The sequence below is a fragment of the Triticum urartu genome, chromosome 7A (genome assembly GCF_056163025.1).
Source record: "Triticum urartu cultivar PI428250 chromosome 7A, HENAU_Tu73, whole genome shotgun sequence".
Classification (NCBI taxonomy): Eukaryota; Viridiplantae; Streptophyta; class Magnoliopsida; order Poales; family Poaceae; genus Triticum; species Triticum urartu.
Genome location: NC_141879.1, coordinates 398,268,106 through 398,286,453, shown reverse-complemented (window position 1 = coordinate 398,286,453; position 18,348 = coordinate 398,268,106).

Below are 18,348 nucleotides of genomic sequence, written 5' to 3'. Positions count from 1 at the left end.
GTTTGGCCGTCACTCGGACCGGGCGGACCATTCCGAGTGGATACCAACAGTCGGCGGGAGTCTTAGAGCCTGTCTTTTTTGTTGTTGTTCATCACTCAGACTGGTCAGGCCGTACTGAGTGGAGATTACTTCAGTGGGGGCACGCTGAGTGCACCCACTGGGTGTAGTCCCCGAGACCGCCGTCAACTGCGGGCAGTCAGCGGGGGTCTGAGAGAACTAAAACTCTTCTTAGATGGTACTGATCGAACTTGTTCTTCTTTGACTCGGAGGTCGAGTAATTCTGGAGCTGGTTTTGCATCGAGCAAAATGTTTCTTTCCGAGTTCTCTTCCAGTGGGGGCACGCTGAGTGCACCCACTGGGTGTAGTCCCCGAGCCTCTATCGGACTAGATGAGTCGGGCAGAGGGTTTAAGTCTCCTGGTAAACCTCCACGCAGTCGACACGGTAAATATCTTTTAGTTTGAAATTGAGTCAATCGGATGCATCTTCAGGTGCTTGACATGGTAAATAAGCTCAGCCTGGAGCTGAGTCAGTCGGAATGATCTTTGTGCAGTCAGCACGGTAAATAAATTCAGCCTGGAACTCGATCAAGCAGGTGAATCTTCGTGCTCTCGGCACGGTGAATGAATTCGGCTTTGAAACTACCGTCTGTAGAAAAAAGCTGGACACTCCAGGGAGTAATCATTCCAGTAGTAATTCTTATATTGACCGTTAGATTTTGTGTGAAAGGGGTATTTGCAAGAGTACATTGTATCCATAGAGGAGCTTCATTTTCACCCTTTTGCATGAAAGGGATATTTGTCCGAGTGGACATGCTTCCCGACTGATCGGGGTATGTTGACTGCAAGGAAAAACTTGGTGGCACTCGTATGTCTCCTGGAGGAGATAGACTAGTGGTCTGACATGGACGTGCTATGAAACCTGAGTGGCGAGGCTAGTGTGTGGGCTAACTCTCCGGAGAGAGGTCACTCATTATCCTGGGGGAACACCAACACATGCTATCTCTGAGTCCAAGTTTGGGAAACTGACGCCTTGGAGCCTAGGATAAGGGTCAAGTGTATCTGTAGAGGAGCGTTGTTTTCCCCCTTTGTAGTCTTAAAGATGACTTCAGGTAATGATTTGGGCGATCGTCCGAGTGGACAGTACTACCCTTATAGATTTTCGGCAGACCGAGCATGTATGGTCAGAAGAATATTCCTGATGTGATCAATAGGTTGACCAAATAGGCGTAACCCATGAGGGCGACATGGCCTAGGGCTGTGCGAAGCCCCCGAGTGATGCTCGAAAAAGGTAAGATTGTTATAGAGTGTGATATGAGGTTTGAACATATGAGTAACTTAGTTGTTCCAGTGTTGGGGGTGTAGAGGTGAGGACATGTCCAACTGATGGTGACGTGCGGGGCGGCTGAGGGGCAAGGACGTGTACAACCGAGTGGCGACGCGCGGGGCGGCCGAGTGGTGAAGACGTGCAGATTCGAGTGGCGACGCGCGGGGCGGCCGAGTGGTGAAGACGTGCACAACGAAGTGGCAACGCGCGGGGCGGCCGAGTGGTGAAGACGTGCACAACCGAGTGGCAACACACGGGGCGGCCGAGTGGTTAAGAAGTGCAAATCCGAGTGGGACGCGCGGGGCGGCCGAGTGGTGAAGACGTGCACAACCAAGTGGCAACGTGTGGGGCGGCCGAGTGGTGAAGACGTGCACAACCGAGTGGCAACGCGCGGGGCGGCCGAGTGGTGAAGACGTGCAAATCCGAGTGGCGACGCGCGGGGCGGCCGAGTGATGATAGGCGAGGTGGCCAAGTGAAGGACTAAGTGTCCAGCCAAGTGGCAAAAATGGTCCTTGAAGGAGTTAGCCAGATGCTTTCGAAGTTGATGTAGTGACGAGGTCGGTGTAGTGTGGCTGCGCCGCAACAAGACCGGCGCGACAACTGAGTCTGAGTAGGAACGAAGATGGCGTGCAGAGTGTCTGGGTGATTATGTAATTTGTCAAAGTGACGGATCGAATGTACTTGTTGAAGTGAAGGGTCTGACTGGTGATGAAGTACTCGACCACTTAGGAGAGTGTCATTCCGAATGAGCTGCAGCTCCCGAGTGCGGCGTAGCCCCCGAGCGTACTATAGGCTACGACAACGGACGTGCCAGAATACGAGAAATATAGTTTTGAATGGATAATTTGTAATTCATCGAGTCGGACTCAGGTAAAGATGAGGAGAAGCTTCCGAGTGATGCTCGAAAGAGGCAAACTCGCAGGGAGTGAAGTGTGCAATTTAATTATAAAAGGGACTTATCAGTCTCATGCCTGACGAGGTCTATGTCATTGATATGATGAAGAGGATTCCTCTGAGGGGTTGGCCGAATGTGTTTGAAGCCAACAGGTGATAAGGTCGGTGTTGTGGTGCGCTAGGACCGGTACGGTGACCGAGTCCGAGCAGCGATGAAGTTGGCGCATAGGGCCGTCGAGGGATCGCATAACTTGTGTAAAAATGGCACAAGCCAACGAAATAATTTCTCGAGGAAATTTGATGTGTGATGAAATGATTTATGTGAATAACACCCATAGACACCCGCTGGGAGTGCAAGGGGCTTGCTGGTTGACCAGGAAGAGTCTGAGAGAGCGAAGGATCTGTTTGAACTTGTCGAAGCGACGGATCCGACCAAACTCATTGGAATACTGGCTCAAATAAACTGGAAGTGTAGGGTTTCAACTGAGTTGCAGCCACGGAGGATCGATGCAAACTCGAAATGAAGAACGACACATGGTGTTCGTGAATGATGTATGCGAAAAAATGGAAGCTGGACTCGCGAGTCACATAACCAGTACTAAGCAAGTATGTGAAAATAAGCAGCCGAGCGTAGAGGTACACTCGGTGGCGTGGCCTCCGAGTGAACGTGATGTGTGAATTACGGGACACTCGGGAAGACGGAAATAACAGGATGTAAAATGACTTAGCTGTCTGAAGGCACGCGAGTGGCCGAGTGGTGACGAGGCGATGGTGACAGTCGACCTTCGTCTTGGTGTCCTTGCGGATAGGGATGGAGCGCACATTATACTTGTGATGCAGCTCCTTGAGTTAGAGGTTTGCTCTTGTCTCAGTCGGATTTTGGCTACTTAGGCGAGTCCTTGGACTGTAGCTAAGGCTCCGAGTGGGAGGCTTGCTCTCCACTCGGTAGGATTTCAAACACTTAGGCGAGCACTGGACTGCAGCTAAGCCCCCGAGTGGGAGGTTTGCTCTTCACTCGGTAGGATTTTTTCAAACTTAGGCGAGTACTGGACTGCAGCTAAGCCCCCGAGTGGGAGGTTTGCTCTCCACTCGGTAGGATTTTTTTCAAACTTAGGCGAGTACTGGACTGCAGCTAAGCCCCCGAGTGGTAGGTTTACTCTCCACTCGGTAGGATTTTTTCAAACTTAGGTGAGTACTGGACCGCAGCTAAGCACCCGAGTGGGAGGTTTGCTCTCCACTCGGTAGGATGTTTTCAAACTTAGGCGAGTACTGGACTGCAGCTAAGCCCCCGAGTGGGAGGTTTGCTCTACACTCGGTAGGATTTTTTGAAATTTGGTGAGTACTGGACTGCAGCTAAGCCCCCGAGTGAGAGGCTGACTCTCACTCGGTAGGATTTCTTGAACTTAGGCAAAACAGATTCGCAGCTAAGTCACCCACTTGGGGATTTTGGTTACAAGTATAAGCAACAACAATTATTTCAGAAAAAACTGTTAAACATCTGTGTGGTAATGAGGTGACCAACCGATGGCGACGCGTAGGGCGGCCGAGTGGTGATGAGGTGACCAACCGACGGCGACGCGGGGGGCGGCCGAGTGGTGATGAGGTGACCAACCGATAGCGACGCGTGGAGCGGCCGAGTGGTGATGAGGTGACCAACCGAGTGGCGACGAGCGGGGCGGCCGAGTGGTGATGAGGTGACCAACCGAGTGGCGACGCGCGGGGTGGCCGAGTGGTGGTGTGGCGACCAACCGAGTGGCGACGCGCGGGGCGGCCGAGTGGTGATGAGGTGACCAACCGAGTGGCGACGCGCTGGGCGGCCGAGTGGTGATGAGGTGACCAACCGATGGCGACGCGCGGGGCGGCTGAGTGGTGATGAGGTGACCAACCGATGGCGACGTGCGGGGCGACCAAGTGGTTATGAGGTGACCAACCGACGGCGACGCGCGGGGCGGCCGAGTGGTGATGAGGTGACCAACCGATGGCGACGCACGGGTCGGCTGAGTGGTGATGAGGTGACCAACCAATGGCGACGCGCGGGGCGGCGGAGTGGTCATGAGGTGACCAACCGATGGCGACGCACGGGGCGGCCGAGTGAAGTAGAAGCGTGGCGCGGAGTGATGTTGCGCGGGGCGTCCGAGTGATGTAGATGCGTGGTGCGGAGTGACGATGCGCCGGGCGTCTGAGTGATGTAAACGCGTCTCACGGAGTGGCGACGCGCGGGGCGTCAGGGTGATGTAGATGCGTGTCGCGCAGTGATGATGCGCGGGGCGTCCGAGTGAAGTAGATGCGTAGCGCAGAGTGATGATGTGCGGGGCGTCCGAGTGATGTAGATGTATGGCGCGGAGTGACGATGTGCGTGATGTCCGAGTGATGTAGACGCGACCCGCAGAGTGACGATGCACACGTTGTCCGAGTGATGTGGACATGTCCCGCGGAGTGACGATGTACGGGGCCTTCGAGTGAAGTAGATGCGTCCCGTGGAGTGACGATGAGCGTGGCCTTCGAGCGAAGTAGAGGCGTCCCGTGGAGTGCCGACGCACGGGGCGTTTGAGTGAAGTAGATGCGTCCCGCGCAGGGCGTCCCAGTTAAGTAGACGCGTTCCATGGAGTGACCAGGCGTGGGGCCTCCGATTGAAGTTGAGGCATCCCGTGGAGTGGCGACGTACGGAGCGTTCAAGTTGAGGAAGTTGATGATGACGTGAGCAGCTTTGTGACCGCGTGCAGGGCAGTCGAGTGCTGAGGACTTTCCCAGTCAAGTGATGGCGCACGGGCGGCCGAGTGCTTGATCGGGTTGGGTTCGAGTGAGCTAGTCCCATCCGAATGTCCGTGCTGATTGGAGGGAGTTGTTGCCGAGTGGATGATGCAGGAGGGAATGTGCGCCCGTGCCGCGCCGGGCAGACAATGCATGAGGGATGAGCCGCAGAGGTCTGCTGGAAGGAGGAAGATCAGGGGCTCCCGGTGCACCTCCAGTTGCGTCAGGTCTGTACCCGCCACCGAGGGTGCTGCTGCAGGGTAGCTGTTGCCCAGGGGAGCAGCCGTCGTGTGTGAGCACCGTGTTGGGCCTGTGTCTTCGTCGAGAAGGCCGCCGTCGAGCAGCTTTTTGGAGAGAAGAGCCGCTGTGCACGGATGCCGAGTCGAGCGTTCCGAATGCAGACTTGATGCCTTGACATGAACGAGACCATCGGCCGGTGCCGTAGAGGAGCTCAGGATGTTGATCTTGCAGATATCGCGGTCTTCGATGGCGCGCTCGGCGTGGTGCATCACGTCGACGGACTTGGCAGCGCTGGCAGTCATGATGAACCTGACCGTGGCGGCTCTCCGCCGGACAGATGCGCCGCATGTGGAGGCATCACCAACTCCTTCCGAGTGAATCCTGCATGTTACTCGGAAATTAAGGCAACAAATTAAAGATAATTATGTTCTCTTTTTAAGATTGGTAATAGCAAATGGTATTACTAGCATGCCATTATGGCTGCACCGGACTCCACACTTCGGTTTTGTATGCCACAAATTAAGCTCCCAATCAGCACTGGCTGCAGTTACGGCATGCATGCATCGGTTGCTATGTTATGTGCGCAGTTAATGGCATGAAAGCCTAACCGATCCAGTGAACATGCAGCCGAGCTGATCGAGGAAAAAAACTATGCATGCATGTATGTGTATGGATGCGTATTAATTAGAGGAGGAGAGAAAGATGACGACCTGGTACGGACGCCGGAGGAGAGCTCCGCTGCGGAGAAAACGGCCGGTCTGGTCGGAACCGGACGGCAGCCGAGAGGTGGCGACGAGGTCGACGAGCAGTTGGACACAGCCCAGGCGCCGGAGACGCGGGCCGACGCTGCCAAGGGCGAGATCGACGCGGGCACTGGTGGCCGCATTTCACTGCTTGGGGGAGCCGGAGCTGTGCACCGGCCGGAGCCGTTTTTCGATGCCTGCGGAGCTGGGCCGAGTGCTGGTAGCCGGGTCTTGTTTCTGAGGAGCCGGGTCGATCGCCGGTCATCGTGCTTCGTCGGTCGAGGAACCAGGCCAGGCGTTAGCGGCTGTGTGTGTGTCAGCGCTCGGCGACGGCGTTCGTAGATGAGGCCGAAGATGACGACGGGCGGATAGCGGCGCTTCATCGTCCTGGAGCCGATCCACCAATCGATTCAAAGGAGAACAAACAATCGTTAGATCAATTGTATGAGATCGTGTGCATCCAAGAAGAACAAACAATCGTTAGATCAATTGTTGATTGTAAAGGAGACAAGATGAGATGAGCAACTCCCTGATTTTTTCGTATGATGAGGAGTTGTCCTCCTGTAGATGGTGTGATGGCTGGGACTCCAATGTCAATTTGTAGTGATGATTGTTTGCACTCGGGAGATCATCCCAAGAAAGCTTAGGTTTCCTGCCGAAATTAGACTATTGCCGGCGATTGAAGAAAAAACCATCTGCCATGGCTCAACAGACGCCATGCCCCACGGTGGGCGCCAACTGTCGTGGCAACGATTTCGACAATAATAAGGTATAGGGTAACGGAGCGTGATCTATCGAGATGCATATGGGTGACATGGTGGTTTTAGCGAGTTCGGGCCTCTCACGGTGGAGATAACAGCCCTACGTCTCGTGCTCCGGAGAGGCTTTCTTTTATCTGAGTATGTATCCGGAGATTACAATATATGTTTGAGAGAGAGGGGAGAGCGGGTCTCCATGCCTGAGCTATGTCTTGAGACTAATGGTTAGAAAGAGAGAGAGAGGTGGAAGAAAAGAGCCCCCTAGTCTAGTGGTGGGGGTGGCTTATGTAGAGTGCGCCACCTCCTCACCCGTTATGTTACACGGTGGAGCATCAATGCCATAATGCCTGCCCACTACAAAATCGTCATGCTGACTATTGGTCTTTGCATATCCGAGTGAGTTACACAGTCGAGTGGAATGAGCTCGTCGAGTGAAGTGCCGTGCTCCGAGTGGTTGTCGCCGTCCGAATGACTTTCAAGTTGCGGTACATCTGGACGGTGATCTGGCCCAGGGGTCCAGTACAAAGTATACGGTGTCCATGGGTAGGGCCTTTAGGTCAGGCCTGTTACCCTACCCCCAATACATGTCCTCATCAGAGGGAGTATTAATTATACCAAGAGAGCCGGATTGGCACCGCTTAGTTCATGTAAATGTAATGAAATATATCATGTTTATATGAAGATCCGACTTTTTTATACAAAATCCTTCGTGCTTATATGAAATCAGTCCGTGTTTCCACGAATTTCATCTAGTTGGTTAGAGTTGTGAAAATGTATGCCGCTGGCGTTTGATGTCGTCCTCCATGGAAGGAGGCGGGAGGAAATTTGCTGGCTGTAGTTGGAGATGCTCTTATGCTGGAAATAATAGAGTGAAATCCAATCCATTTGAGTTAATTGCGTCTATGATTGTCCCTCTATAAAATGTTAATTGCATGTACAGTGTACACGTGACTCGCAGGGTGGCTACAGCTTCGTACAGAAAATTAAAAAGAAACAAGTCCATCCTTAATCTAGTATTCTAAGTGCTCTGTGGGTTCCACTATCAGTACAATAGCGAAAGAAGTATATATTAAATAAGTAATAGATAATATAAAAATCTAAAGTTAAATACAGAATTCGAACTCATGTCATCGCGTTGCGAGCATCTGGCGCTAACCAGTCCAGCACATTTTTGTTGTAGACCATGCTGGAGATATATCTCCAAGTCTACTCTTATACTCCATCCGTTCCTAAATATTTGTCTTTTTTAGATTTCAAATGGACTACCACATACGGATGTGTATGTAGAGATATTTTAGAGTGTAGATTCACTCATTTTGCTCCATATGTAGTCACTTGTTGAAATCTCTAAAAAGACAAATATTTAGGAACGGAGGGAGTAGAAAACAGAGTTGGTGATGATGGTGTGCGTGCCATCCTGCAATATAGGTCATCGGATTTATATCTAACGGATATGAAGAAAACTATGGCAATTTTGCAAAAATATACCGACATCCCTCTACATGTTCGCAAATACGGCCTTCCCTCGTTCATCCTTTTCTCTCACAAGATAAACTACTCATACAAATGCATCTTGATGTTTAGTGCAATGCACGGGCATCTAGCTAGTTTCTTTCAAAATAGTTACTGCGATAATTGGGTTGAAGTAATATATTTTATGTCTTCCCCGAATAGGTCACGTTAATTAACAGAAAACGGGGTGAAAACTATCACATGAGGCCGGTAAAAACGAGGCACACTAGGTTCAGCGTCATCGTCACTACAGCTACGCGCGCGAGAAGTCTACATATCGAGGGGGCTACCGAGCGAGCAAAGAGACACAATGTTAGAGAGATAAACCAATTGACAAATTACGATTAGATCGAGTTGTCACCCTTCTGCTATCATTGTTGGGGTGGGGGGAGGGCGAGAAAGACGTTTCGAGAGTGTGCACGGTAGGCACAGAGGCACAACTAGCGAGTGTGTGTATGTGTGTGTGTGTTTGACAGAGGAGTAGATAGATTACTATCAAGATCGAGGTGCGTCCCTACTCCTTCGGTGTCGGGTAGTGTGTGTGCGCGTGTGTGTGTGTTTGAGAGAGAAGCCATTTGATAGATTAGTATCAAGATCGAGGTGTCACCCTACTCCTTCGGTGTTGGGAAGTGTGTGTGTGTGGTTGTGTGGGTGTGTGTGTCGGGGGGGGGGGGGGCAGTGACACTTACATATCCCTACTCTTATAAAAAACAGAGTTGGTGATGATGGTATTCCTGCCATCCTGCAATATAGGCGATCTGATTTATACCAGACGGATAGGAAGGAAAGTGTGGCAATTTTGCAAAAAGATACCCACACCCCTCTCCGCATTTGCAAATAAGGCATTCCCTCGTTCATCCTTTTCTCCCACAAGATAAACTACTCATACAAATGCATCTTGATGTTCGGTGCAACGCATGGGCATCTTGCTAGTAGGTAGAAGGAGTTTGTGTGACACATATCTGTCTATACTAAGGGATAGGTAGATAGCATTGGTGCGAGGCATACTTAAAGCATCACGAAGATAAACAAAATTGTGTGCATGCAAGTGCCGAAAAAATGAAGCAAGAAACAATGTGTGTGTGTGTGCGCGCGCGTATGTGTGTGAGAGAGAGAGAGGGAGGGAGAGAGAGAGAGCGAAACCTCAAAACAAAAGGTGCTCTGCTGGAATCCCATTGTATGTATTCATATGGTTCCGGAACTCGAGTTAACTTTAGGCATATGTGTGAGAGACATTATTATACTTTGAGACATTAGTGGCTGTGGGTGGGCGGAATTAAAGGGGTGGGCGTGTTCAACAGAGAGAGCGTGTGTGTTTCTATGTGAGAGACTTGTAGGACGGGGTAGACAGACTAATTCTAACCTTGACGGAGGGAGAGAAATACACGAAGTGCGCGTGTGTGATTCTGATGCCTGTAGGGAAATGAGATATGTATGCGTGTGAGAGAGATTGCACAATTCATTCACGTATCACTATCTACGATCGTGGACGTGCATCGCTTGAACATAAATCAATATCTACTTCATATCGTGGCCAAAGGTACAATATCGATTCAATGCTATAAATATTGGACACTCACTTATCACAATTTTTTCTATTTAAATAAATCTTTTCAGTTGTGCATGCCAAAGTTACAGTGATGTTTCTCAAACAACCAATGTAGCTATCATGTACATGCACCATTGTTACTCTTGAATTCGAAATCATTAGTCTTGGATGATTTAAGGTTATATTAGGAAGTATTATATGTAATATTAATATATGAATTCAACGGGTACGCAATTTATGATATGGAGGCTATGTAATCATATGAGGTAACACTTTTAAGTAGCGGACTACAATATCCATTTCTTTTTGTGCGCCTCTACACTAACACGTCAATGCATTATGTTTAAAGTAAATAACCAGTTGCACTAAATTATCTATTTACACGAGAAATACATAGGCTGAGCATTTGATCCCCTTTTTTGTGAACGCGCCACTACACCGTACGATTGGCTGCGCCCGTGTGAACGTCCAAGTTATCGGCGCATCATCCCGAGTTATTGTCTTTTTTTCTGGGGTGGACTTAACACCAGTTATTAACTGCCGATGCGTGCCCCGTGTACACATGTAACACCCACAATGCGGCTATATCTCCCACGTGTCGGGGCATAACTTAGAGGCATAACCGCATGGTAGGGTTGTCGCAAGAGGGGTAATCTTCACACATCCCACGTACTGAATAAGAAAGGGATAAAGAGTTGGCTTACAATCGCCACTTGACACAATACTTAAGTAGTTCATACATCATCCAGAATACAATCAAGGTCCGACTATGGAACCAAAATAAAAGAAGAAAACCCCAAATGGTAGATCCCCGGTCGTCCCAACTGGGCTCCACTACTGATCAAAAGGAAACAAAACAAAACAACGACCAAGATTGTCGGTGTCAAAACCGGCGGATCTCGGGTAGTGGGTCCCGAACTGTGCGTCTAGGCCGGATGGTAACAGGAGGCAGGGAACACGATGGTTTACCCAGGTTCGGGCCCTCTTGATGGAGGTAAAACCATACGTCCTGCTTGATTAATATTGATTATATGGGTAGTACAAGAGTAGATCTACCACGAGATCAAGGAGGCTAAACCCTAGAAGCTAGCCTACGATATGATTGTTGTATATGGAGTTGATTGCCTACGGACTACAACCCTCCGGTTTATATAGACACCGGATAGGGTTAGGGTTACATAGAGTCAGTTACAATTGTAGGAGATCTTGAATATCCGCATCGCCAAGCTTGCCTTCCACGCCAAGGAAAGTCCCATCCGGACACGGGACGAACTCTTCAATCTTGTATCTTCATAGTCCTGGAGTCCGGCTGAAGGTATAGTCTGGCTCCCCGAACACCCCCTAATCCAGGACTCCCTCAGTAGCCCCTGAACCAGGCTTCAATGACGACGAGTCCGGCGCGCAAATTGTCTTCGGCATTGCAAGGCGGGTTCCTCCTCCAAGTCCTTCATAGAAGATTGTAAACACCAAGAGTAGTGTCCGGCTCTGCAAAATAAGCTTCCACATATTGCCATAGAGAGAATAGTATTAACACAAATCAACTCTGCTGACGTATTCCGCAGTGCGTCATCACACTACAGCCAAGTCCTTCACTCGAATCATTTTCACTTTTCCACCTCAACGTGTTTTGCGAGGCGGTTTCCTTGGCACGTCTTGTCAAAGCAGAGATCGTGTGCCCCCCTTTTACGGGATTCTCATCAATACGGACGTGGGTAACCCAATCGTGCCCGTTAGCATGTTTTCTCGATTAAAGGCGAGTCCCAAACGGTTACGGGGAGGGTTCCTGGTATTCAACCTCTTATAAAGAGACCAGGGCCTTACTCCTTTTCTCCAATCCCAAAACAAGTTCGCCCGTCGCCTCGAGTTCCAACACCCTAGGCTCCAGATTCCGGGCGCCTCAGACCTTCGACAATGTCCGGTTCCGACCTTCAAGGCCGATGGATGCCCTCCTCCGTCACAGAGGAGGACGTGCTAAAGTTGAGAGAGGCTAAGTTCTTGACAGTCGAAATTTCGCACAGGTTGCCTGCTCAAAGGCAGGCTATCCCCAGTCCCCAGCCCGGTGAGAGCGTAGTGTTCGTGTCTCACTTCCTTCGGGGGTTAGGCTTCCCGATGGACCCCTTTGTGAGGGGACTGCTGTTTTATTACGGGCTGGAATTCCACGACTTAGCTCTGGAGTCCATCCTCCATATCTCCTCATTTATCATTGTATGCGAAGCGTTCCTCCGTGTTACCCCTCACTTCGGGTTATGGCTCAAGACTTTCAAAGTGGAGCCGAAGATGATCAAGGGACGGCACGCAGAGTGCGGAGGCGTTGTTATAAGCAAAAATGCTGATGCTCCATGGCCCGAGGGCTCTTTTCAAGAGGAGCTAGGCTTGTGGCAACGAGAGTGGTTTTATATCACCGCTTCCCGGAGCACCAAGTTGGTAGCGCTTCCTGCCTTTCGCTCGGGTCCCCCACCACGGCTAGCGTCATGGGTTAACAGAGGGTTAGATTGGGGTTTGCCCAAAGACGTGCCCCTGTTACAGGGCCGAATTAAGGATCTCTTGGAAGGAGGCCTCAGCTTGGTCAAGGTGACGCAGGTCATGCTGATTCGCCAAATATTGCCCGACAAACGTCGCCCCCTTCGCCTGTGGGAGTTTAATCCTGAGGGACCGCGAGCTGTCCAGAACTTTATGGGTGCAACGCCCGCGAAGATGTATAGACTGTTCTTCGGATCACAAGAGATGTGTCCGGATTTAACTGAGGACGCAGGCCTAAGCTGCAATCGCCCGGATACTCAAATAAGCAACCTTGTGCTCGGACCTTCTATCCGTATAATTGTCATAAACTTGCCCCTAAAAGAGCCGTCCTTTTAAACAGGAGTTGATAGCGAAGGCGAAGCTGATCAGGTGTCCGTCTCCCCTTCCTGAAACCAGGCCGGATCCCGTGCTGGTCAGGATGCTGGAGATAATGCCTTTGGAGGGAGAGGACAAGGAAGCTATGGCCTCCTCGAAGGAGGCTTCTCCGAAGGGAGGAACCGACAATTCCTCTCCTAAGGGGAAGAAGAGAGCCGCCTCTGATGACCCGCAAACCATGGCCTCGAAACGGGGGAGAAAATCCTCGTCAGAGGGTCCGACGCCGGGGAGTTCCTCAGCCGGACTACGCCCTTAAGGGGATCAGCCCTCCAGCGAGCCGTAAGTGGAGAAAAGATTTTCCTTTTGAGGGATGAGGGAAGTCCTTGATTTATATTTGAGAAGATTAACCAAACCTTTATCTTGTAGCTCGGACCTCAGCCCTTCTCAGCAGACCTCGTCTTCGGGGGATCTCCTTCCAGAGATGATGGAGAGCAGGACGCCTCCCCCTGCCGTGCCGCCTAGCGAGGTGGGCGACCCTGAGGTGTCGTTGCGGAGGGTTTCTCCAAATCCGGCAGGGGCGGAAGGTGGCTAGGCGGCTCCCCGAGGTTCTCCGTGTCCGGCCTTCGAAAGAGGTCATGGGACGAGCCCGACACCGTCTGGTGCTCGGCCGGAGGAGCTAAATATTCTGCTGGGGCGAGCTTCTATCTCAGAGGAGCACCGCGCATTGATGGGAACGGTGATTGAAAGGATTTCATCCGTAGAGAGCGGATTGTATGAGGCCGTCAAAAGTTTACTCACGGGTTTCGACGTACATTAGATAATGTATACTTTTGTCAGTTGCGCATGAATAAGATGCGCCCTGTGTAGATAGTAGCCCCTGAGACTCTGCGCGTCGTCAAGAAATGACGGCACGCGGAGGATCATAATCCCAGGTCTAAGATGTCACCTTTGAATGTAGGCGGCAGGGTGTCCGGAATCGAGCCGAACTGACGATTTTGCCGAACTAAAGCGGCAACTGGAAGTGGCAGATGCCGACATCACGCTTGTCGATAAGCGGCTTGATGAGGCTCAAGGTATGTAATTCCTCGGGCCGCATCAGGTAAGAACAGTTTTATGCCTATGTCTTACGATGTGTGTGCTTGACGCAGATGGTGCGGCCGCCGTGGAGAGTCTTAGGGCAGAACTTGCCCGAGCTAAAGAACAAGCCAGCGAAAGTGATGCGACCACCAGGAAAGCCCTTGAAGAGCTAAAAGCTGAACAGGCTGCTCATTGCCGAAGCAAAGAAGAGATGGCCGAAAAGTTAAAAAGCGCTACAGACCATTGCAGACTTCTTGAAAAAGAAGACCAGGCGAAACAGACGGACTTAGAGAAGGCCGTTGCCAATGCCAAGGACGCGCGCTCTGCGATGAGAGCTGCGAAGGGGGAGCTGCATCAGGCCGAACAGATTGCGGCTGGAAAGCCATTTATGCTGCGAAGGAAATTTTGTGATCCGCAGTTTGCTCTGTTGGACCGGATGTGGAGTGTGGAGGATACCTATCTGGACTTGGCAGCGAGTGCTGCTGATGCGACCGAACACTTTCGAGATCAGAAAGATTGCGAAGTGGAAAAGCTTTTCTGGTCGCAGTTTCACAATCCAGAGCGTCCACTCGCAGTGGATGATCGTTTGGCTCAATGGGCCGAACTGAATAGGTTGTCTGGACTCGCCATGAAGTACGTTATGGGTCACCTGTGGCCGGCGAGATCGGAGCCGAAGAGTTATTTCAGCTTGGTGCAGCAATTCCTTGATGCGGTGCCGCGTATAAATGCAATGAAGAGGTCAGCATGCATAGAGGGCGCTAGGATGGCTCTTGCCCGTGTTAAGACATACTGGGCAGAGATGGAGACCACCGTTGTTGCGTCCCGAGATTCGGACAAAAGCCGAGTACCCTCCAAGCACTATTTTTAGGAATTTCTTGAAGGCGCTCGTGTAATAGAGACGCAGTGCCCGAAAGATGCTATGTTATGATAGCATATGTAATTATAAAGTAATATTTTGATAAACTGTAGTGGCCTTTTTTATACTTGTGCCTCCAAGTATTGGGAACACCTCCTGTGCGGCCGTTTTAAGATATATATATATATATAGAATCTGAAAGATGGCAGTCGTTGGCTCAGCCCCCACGCACATAGTGCGGGGGTGCTCGCAGACGACGCATTTTCACACTTAACCCAACGTCTTGGTCCTACAAAGGAGGTGATAGCGCAGCGGGCCAGGCAACCGGACTATAATGCTTTAACACTTTCACTTAGCCATAGGAGTTTGACAGTGAGACTATTTAGGTAGCCCCTTGGTGGCAACTGCGCTCGTCCGAGTTCGGGGCGCGTATGTGCCTGACCGGGAAGCGGCCCTTCATTAAAGCAGACGAATCTGATAGATTCCGATAGGTCATCGAGTGACTGACCAGTCTCACGCTACATCATGTCAGTCAGTTTTCGGCTTTCTCTACTGAGGTGCTCGCCCGGCCGAATCGGGGCACAATCGCAGTAGTTCTCCTGGGCTACCTTAGCCGATAGAGCGGAACGTAAGGTAGCCGAACTCAGGAGCCGGGCAACCCAACATTTGACCAAAGACATGATTCGGAGCTGATGCATATAATGCCAAAACTCGCGACGCCGAACACTCCCTAAGGTGTTCGGTCTTTATGAGTGCGGGTGAAACAACACTCTTTATTAAAAAAGCCCCTAGTGTCCAGGTACATGCAAAAATTCTGACGTGGCCACATGCCAAGATGGCAGCCTCCTCCTTGGTTATATCAGAAAGAAAAAACCAGGGGATGTGTAGCAACAAGAGACAGTAAAAAAGGTTTACGCAGGGTCTTAAGCTGAAAAGAATCCTTTAGGACGGGTCCCTACTGCACGTCTGCGCCTGTGTCTCCGTTGTGCCGTATCCTGTACGGGCGCCGCACGACGTTCATCTGTAAAAGAGAGGAACTGAGTTGAAAATGGGTCGTGCCGAAAAAGTTTAAATAAGCAAAGTATAAAGTAAGATATATAAGATTGAGCTTTATTGTCTCTTATTGTATATGCGTGGAGCCCCTAGTGCGGGGGTATATGGCTTCTAGGCCTGCATCAATGATGATTTTGCACCGAACTCGTCTATCCGCGTTCGTGGTCCTGAATGACCTATTTCGAAGTTTTTTTTGGCCGGCGAGGCCATTTTGCTGTGGGCCTGTCAAAGCGGCCGCACAGTCCTCCGCTTGGGGAGGCACACTTTAGTGCTTTCCCTTCAAAGAGATGATGCCTCGTGGACCGGGCATCTTAACCGTAAGAGATGCATAATGCGGTATTGCGTTAAAGCGAGCGAAAGCTTCGCGTCCCAGTAGTGCTTGATAGCGACTTGAGAACGGGACAATATGGAAGGTTAGCTTTTCGCGGAGGAGGTTATCGGCAGAGCCGAATATGACTTCGAGCCGGAGAAAACCCATACAATGGGTGTCCGGACCAGGTATTACCCCTTGAAAGGAGGTTTTGCTGCGGCGGATTCTTGCTGGGTTTATCCCCATGTGCTGGATTGTATCCTGATATATCAGGTTTAGTCCACTGCCGCCGTCCATAAGGACATTTGAAAACTGGAGTCCGCCAATTATTGGATCGAGTATCAAGGCAGTCCAGCCTACATTCCTGATATTCCTAGAATAATCTAGCTGATCGAAGATGATCGGTTTTGACAACCAGTGGCAGGACCCTTTGGGGATGGGCCATGTGGTGCGTACCTTTACGGGCGCCGCACGTTTTGTTATGTGAAGTGAGTTCACTGTTTTTACTTCTTGTGGGAAGTTCTTTTGTTTCCTGGTGCTCTGCTTTTGGGGTTCGTCCTCGTCTTCGCTTGGTGTGTCGAGCCCCTTGTGTTCGGCATTGAGTCTGCAGGATTGTTTGAAAACCCAACAGTCTCTGTGGGTATGGTTAGCAGGCTTCCCGGGAGTACTGTGTATCTGACATATCCTGTCCAGGACTTTATTTAGGTTGGATGGATCGTCCCTGTTATCCTAGGGGGGCGATTTTTCCTGATTTTGTCGTGAGCCTTTGAATCCGGCATTGACTGCCGTGCTCTTCGGACATTTGTCCTTAGTCCAGCGACGGTCCTTGTTGCGTCGCGGTTTTCCGTTTCCATCCCTAGTTTCGGATGTACTTGGGTTGCTGGGGCTGCACCTTGCCCACCAGCTGTCCTTCCCTGCACAAAAGCGGGTCATGAGGCTTGCTAGTGCGGCCATTGTTCTTGGCTTTTCTTGGCCGAGGTGTCTGGCGAGCCATTCGTCTCGGACGTTATGCCTGAAAGCTGCTAAGGCTTCGGCATCCGGACAGTCGACAATCTGATTCTTTTTAGTGAGGAATCTATTCCAGAACTGCCGAGCTGATTCTCCGGGTTGTTGAGTTATGTGACTAAGATCGTCTGCATCCGGAGGGCGGACATAGGTCCCTTGAAAGTTTGCCAATGCCGGGCTGGCCCTTTAAGCTTAAGGAGTAGATATTTTATGGCGTGGAGATCATCTCCTCTAGCCATGTGTATGTGGAGGATATAATCCTCGATCCAAACTCCAGGGTCTATTGTTCCATCCTATGCCTCTATGTTTACGGGTTTGAATCCCTCTGGGAATTCATAGTCCAGGACCTCATCGGTGAAACATAGGGGGTGTGCGGCGCCCCTGTATTTGTGTGTGCCGGATTCTGATGATGGCTTCATAGCGTTGCTTACGAGAGCTTGCTTTCTTGGCCCATAAATGGACCTGACTGGGCCATGATGCGAGTCCTTAAGTGGGTCGCATGCCGATTTAGGTGCGGCGCCGCTTGCCGCTTTATGGGGTCGTCTATCCGACCGTGTGGCTTCTTCATTTTTTGAATGCGAGGGCTCTAGGGCCTCTTCATCGAATTCAGGCAGTAGCCTTCTTTTCGGATAGCTTTTAGTGCGGCGACTGTCGCCGTACTTATCTGTGGTATTGATTATTTTGCTCCATCTAATTCAAAGTGCATCTTCCGCTGTTTTTAGCTTCCGCTTCTGCTTTTTTAGGTTGCGTGCAGTTGCAACGAGACTCTCGTGGAGATTCTTCTGCTCCATAGGTTTATTCGGCGTGAGGTCGTCCGGAATGCCGTTTTCGCCGGAGGAGGGATGTTCGGTTTCTCTATCCGTGTTGCCCTGTTCGGACGGTTGCTCTAAGGCCTGTTCGTCGTCTACCGGCTCGTCCTGCTCTATGGCTGGGTTTTTGTCGAGGCGGGGCTTGGGTCGGCGTTTACGCCGACGCTTTGATTGCTTTTCGGGGGGTCGATCTCCCGTCCCATCCCCTTTTTCCTCGTTGTCGCTTCCTTTAGGGGTATCCACCATGTACATATCGTGAGATGAGGTGGCTGTCCAATGCCCTATGGGCGTTGGTTCGTCGGTATCTCCTGCATCGTCATCCATGCTGTCGATGTCTCCGGAGTCGAAGTTGAGCACATCGTTTAAATTGTCGACAGTGGCTACCAAGTGGGTGGTGGGTGGGCTTTGAATTTCTTCATCGTCCGTATCCCATCCTAGCTGACCGTAGTCCGGCCAGGGCTCTCCTGATAAAGAGAGAGACTTAAGAGAATTCAGGATGTCGCCAAAAGGCGAATGCTGAAAGATGTCTGTGACGGTGAACTCCATTATCGGCGCCCCATCGGATTCTATTGGCAGGGGTGCTGGGGGTTCGGAATCCGGGAGGAGTCCGGATCCTCGGAGTCATGGGTTGT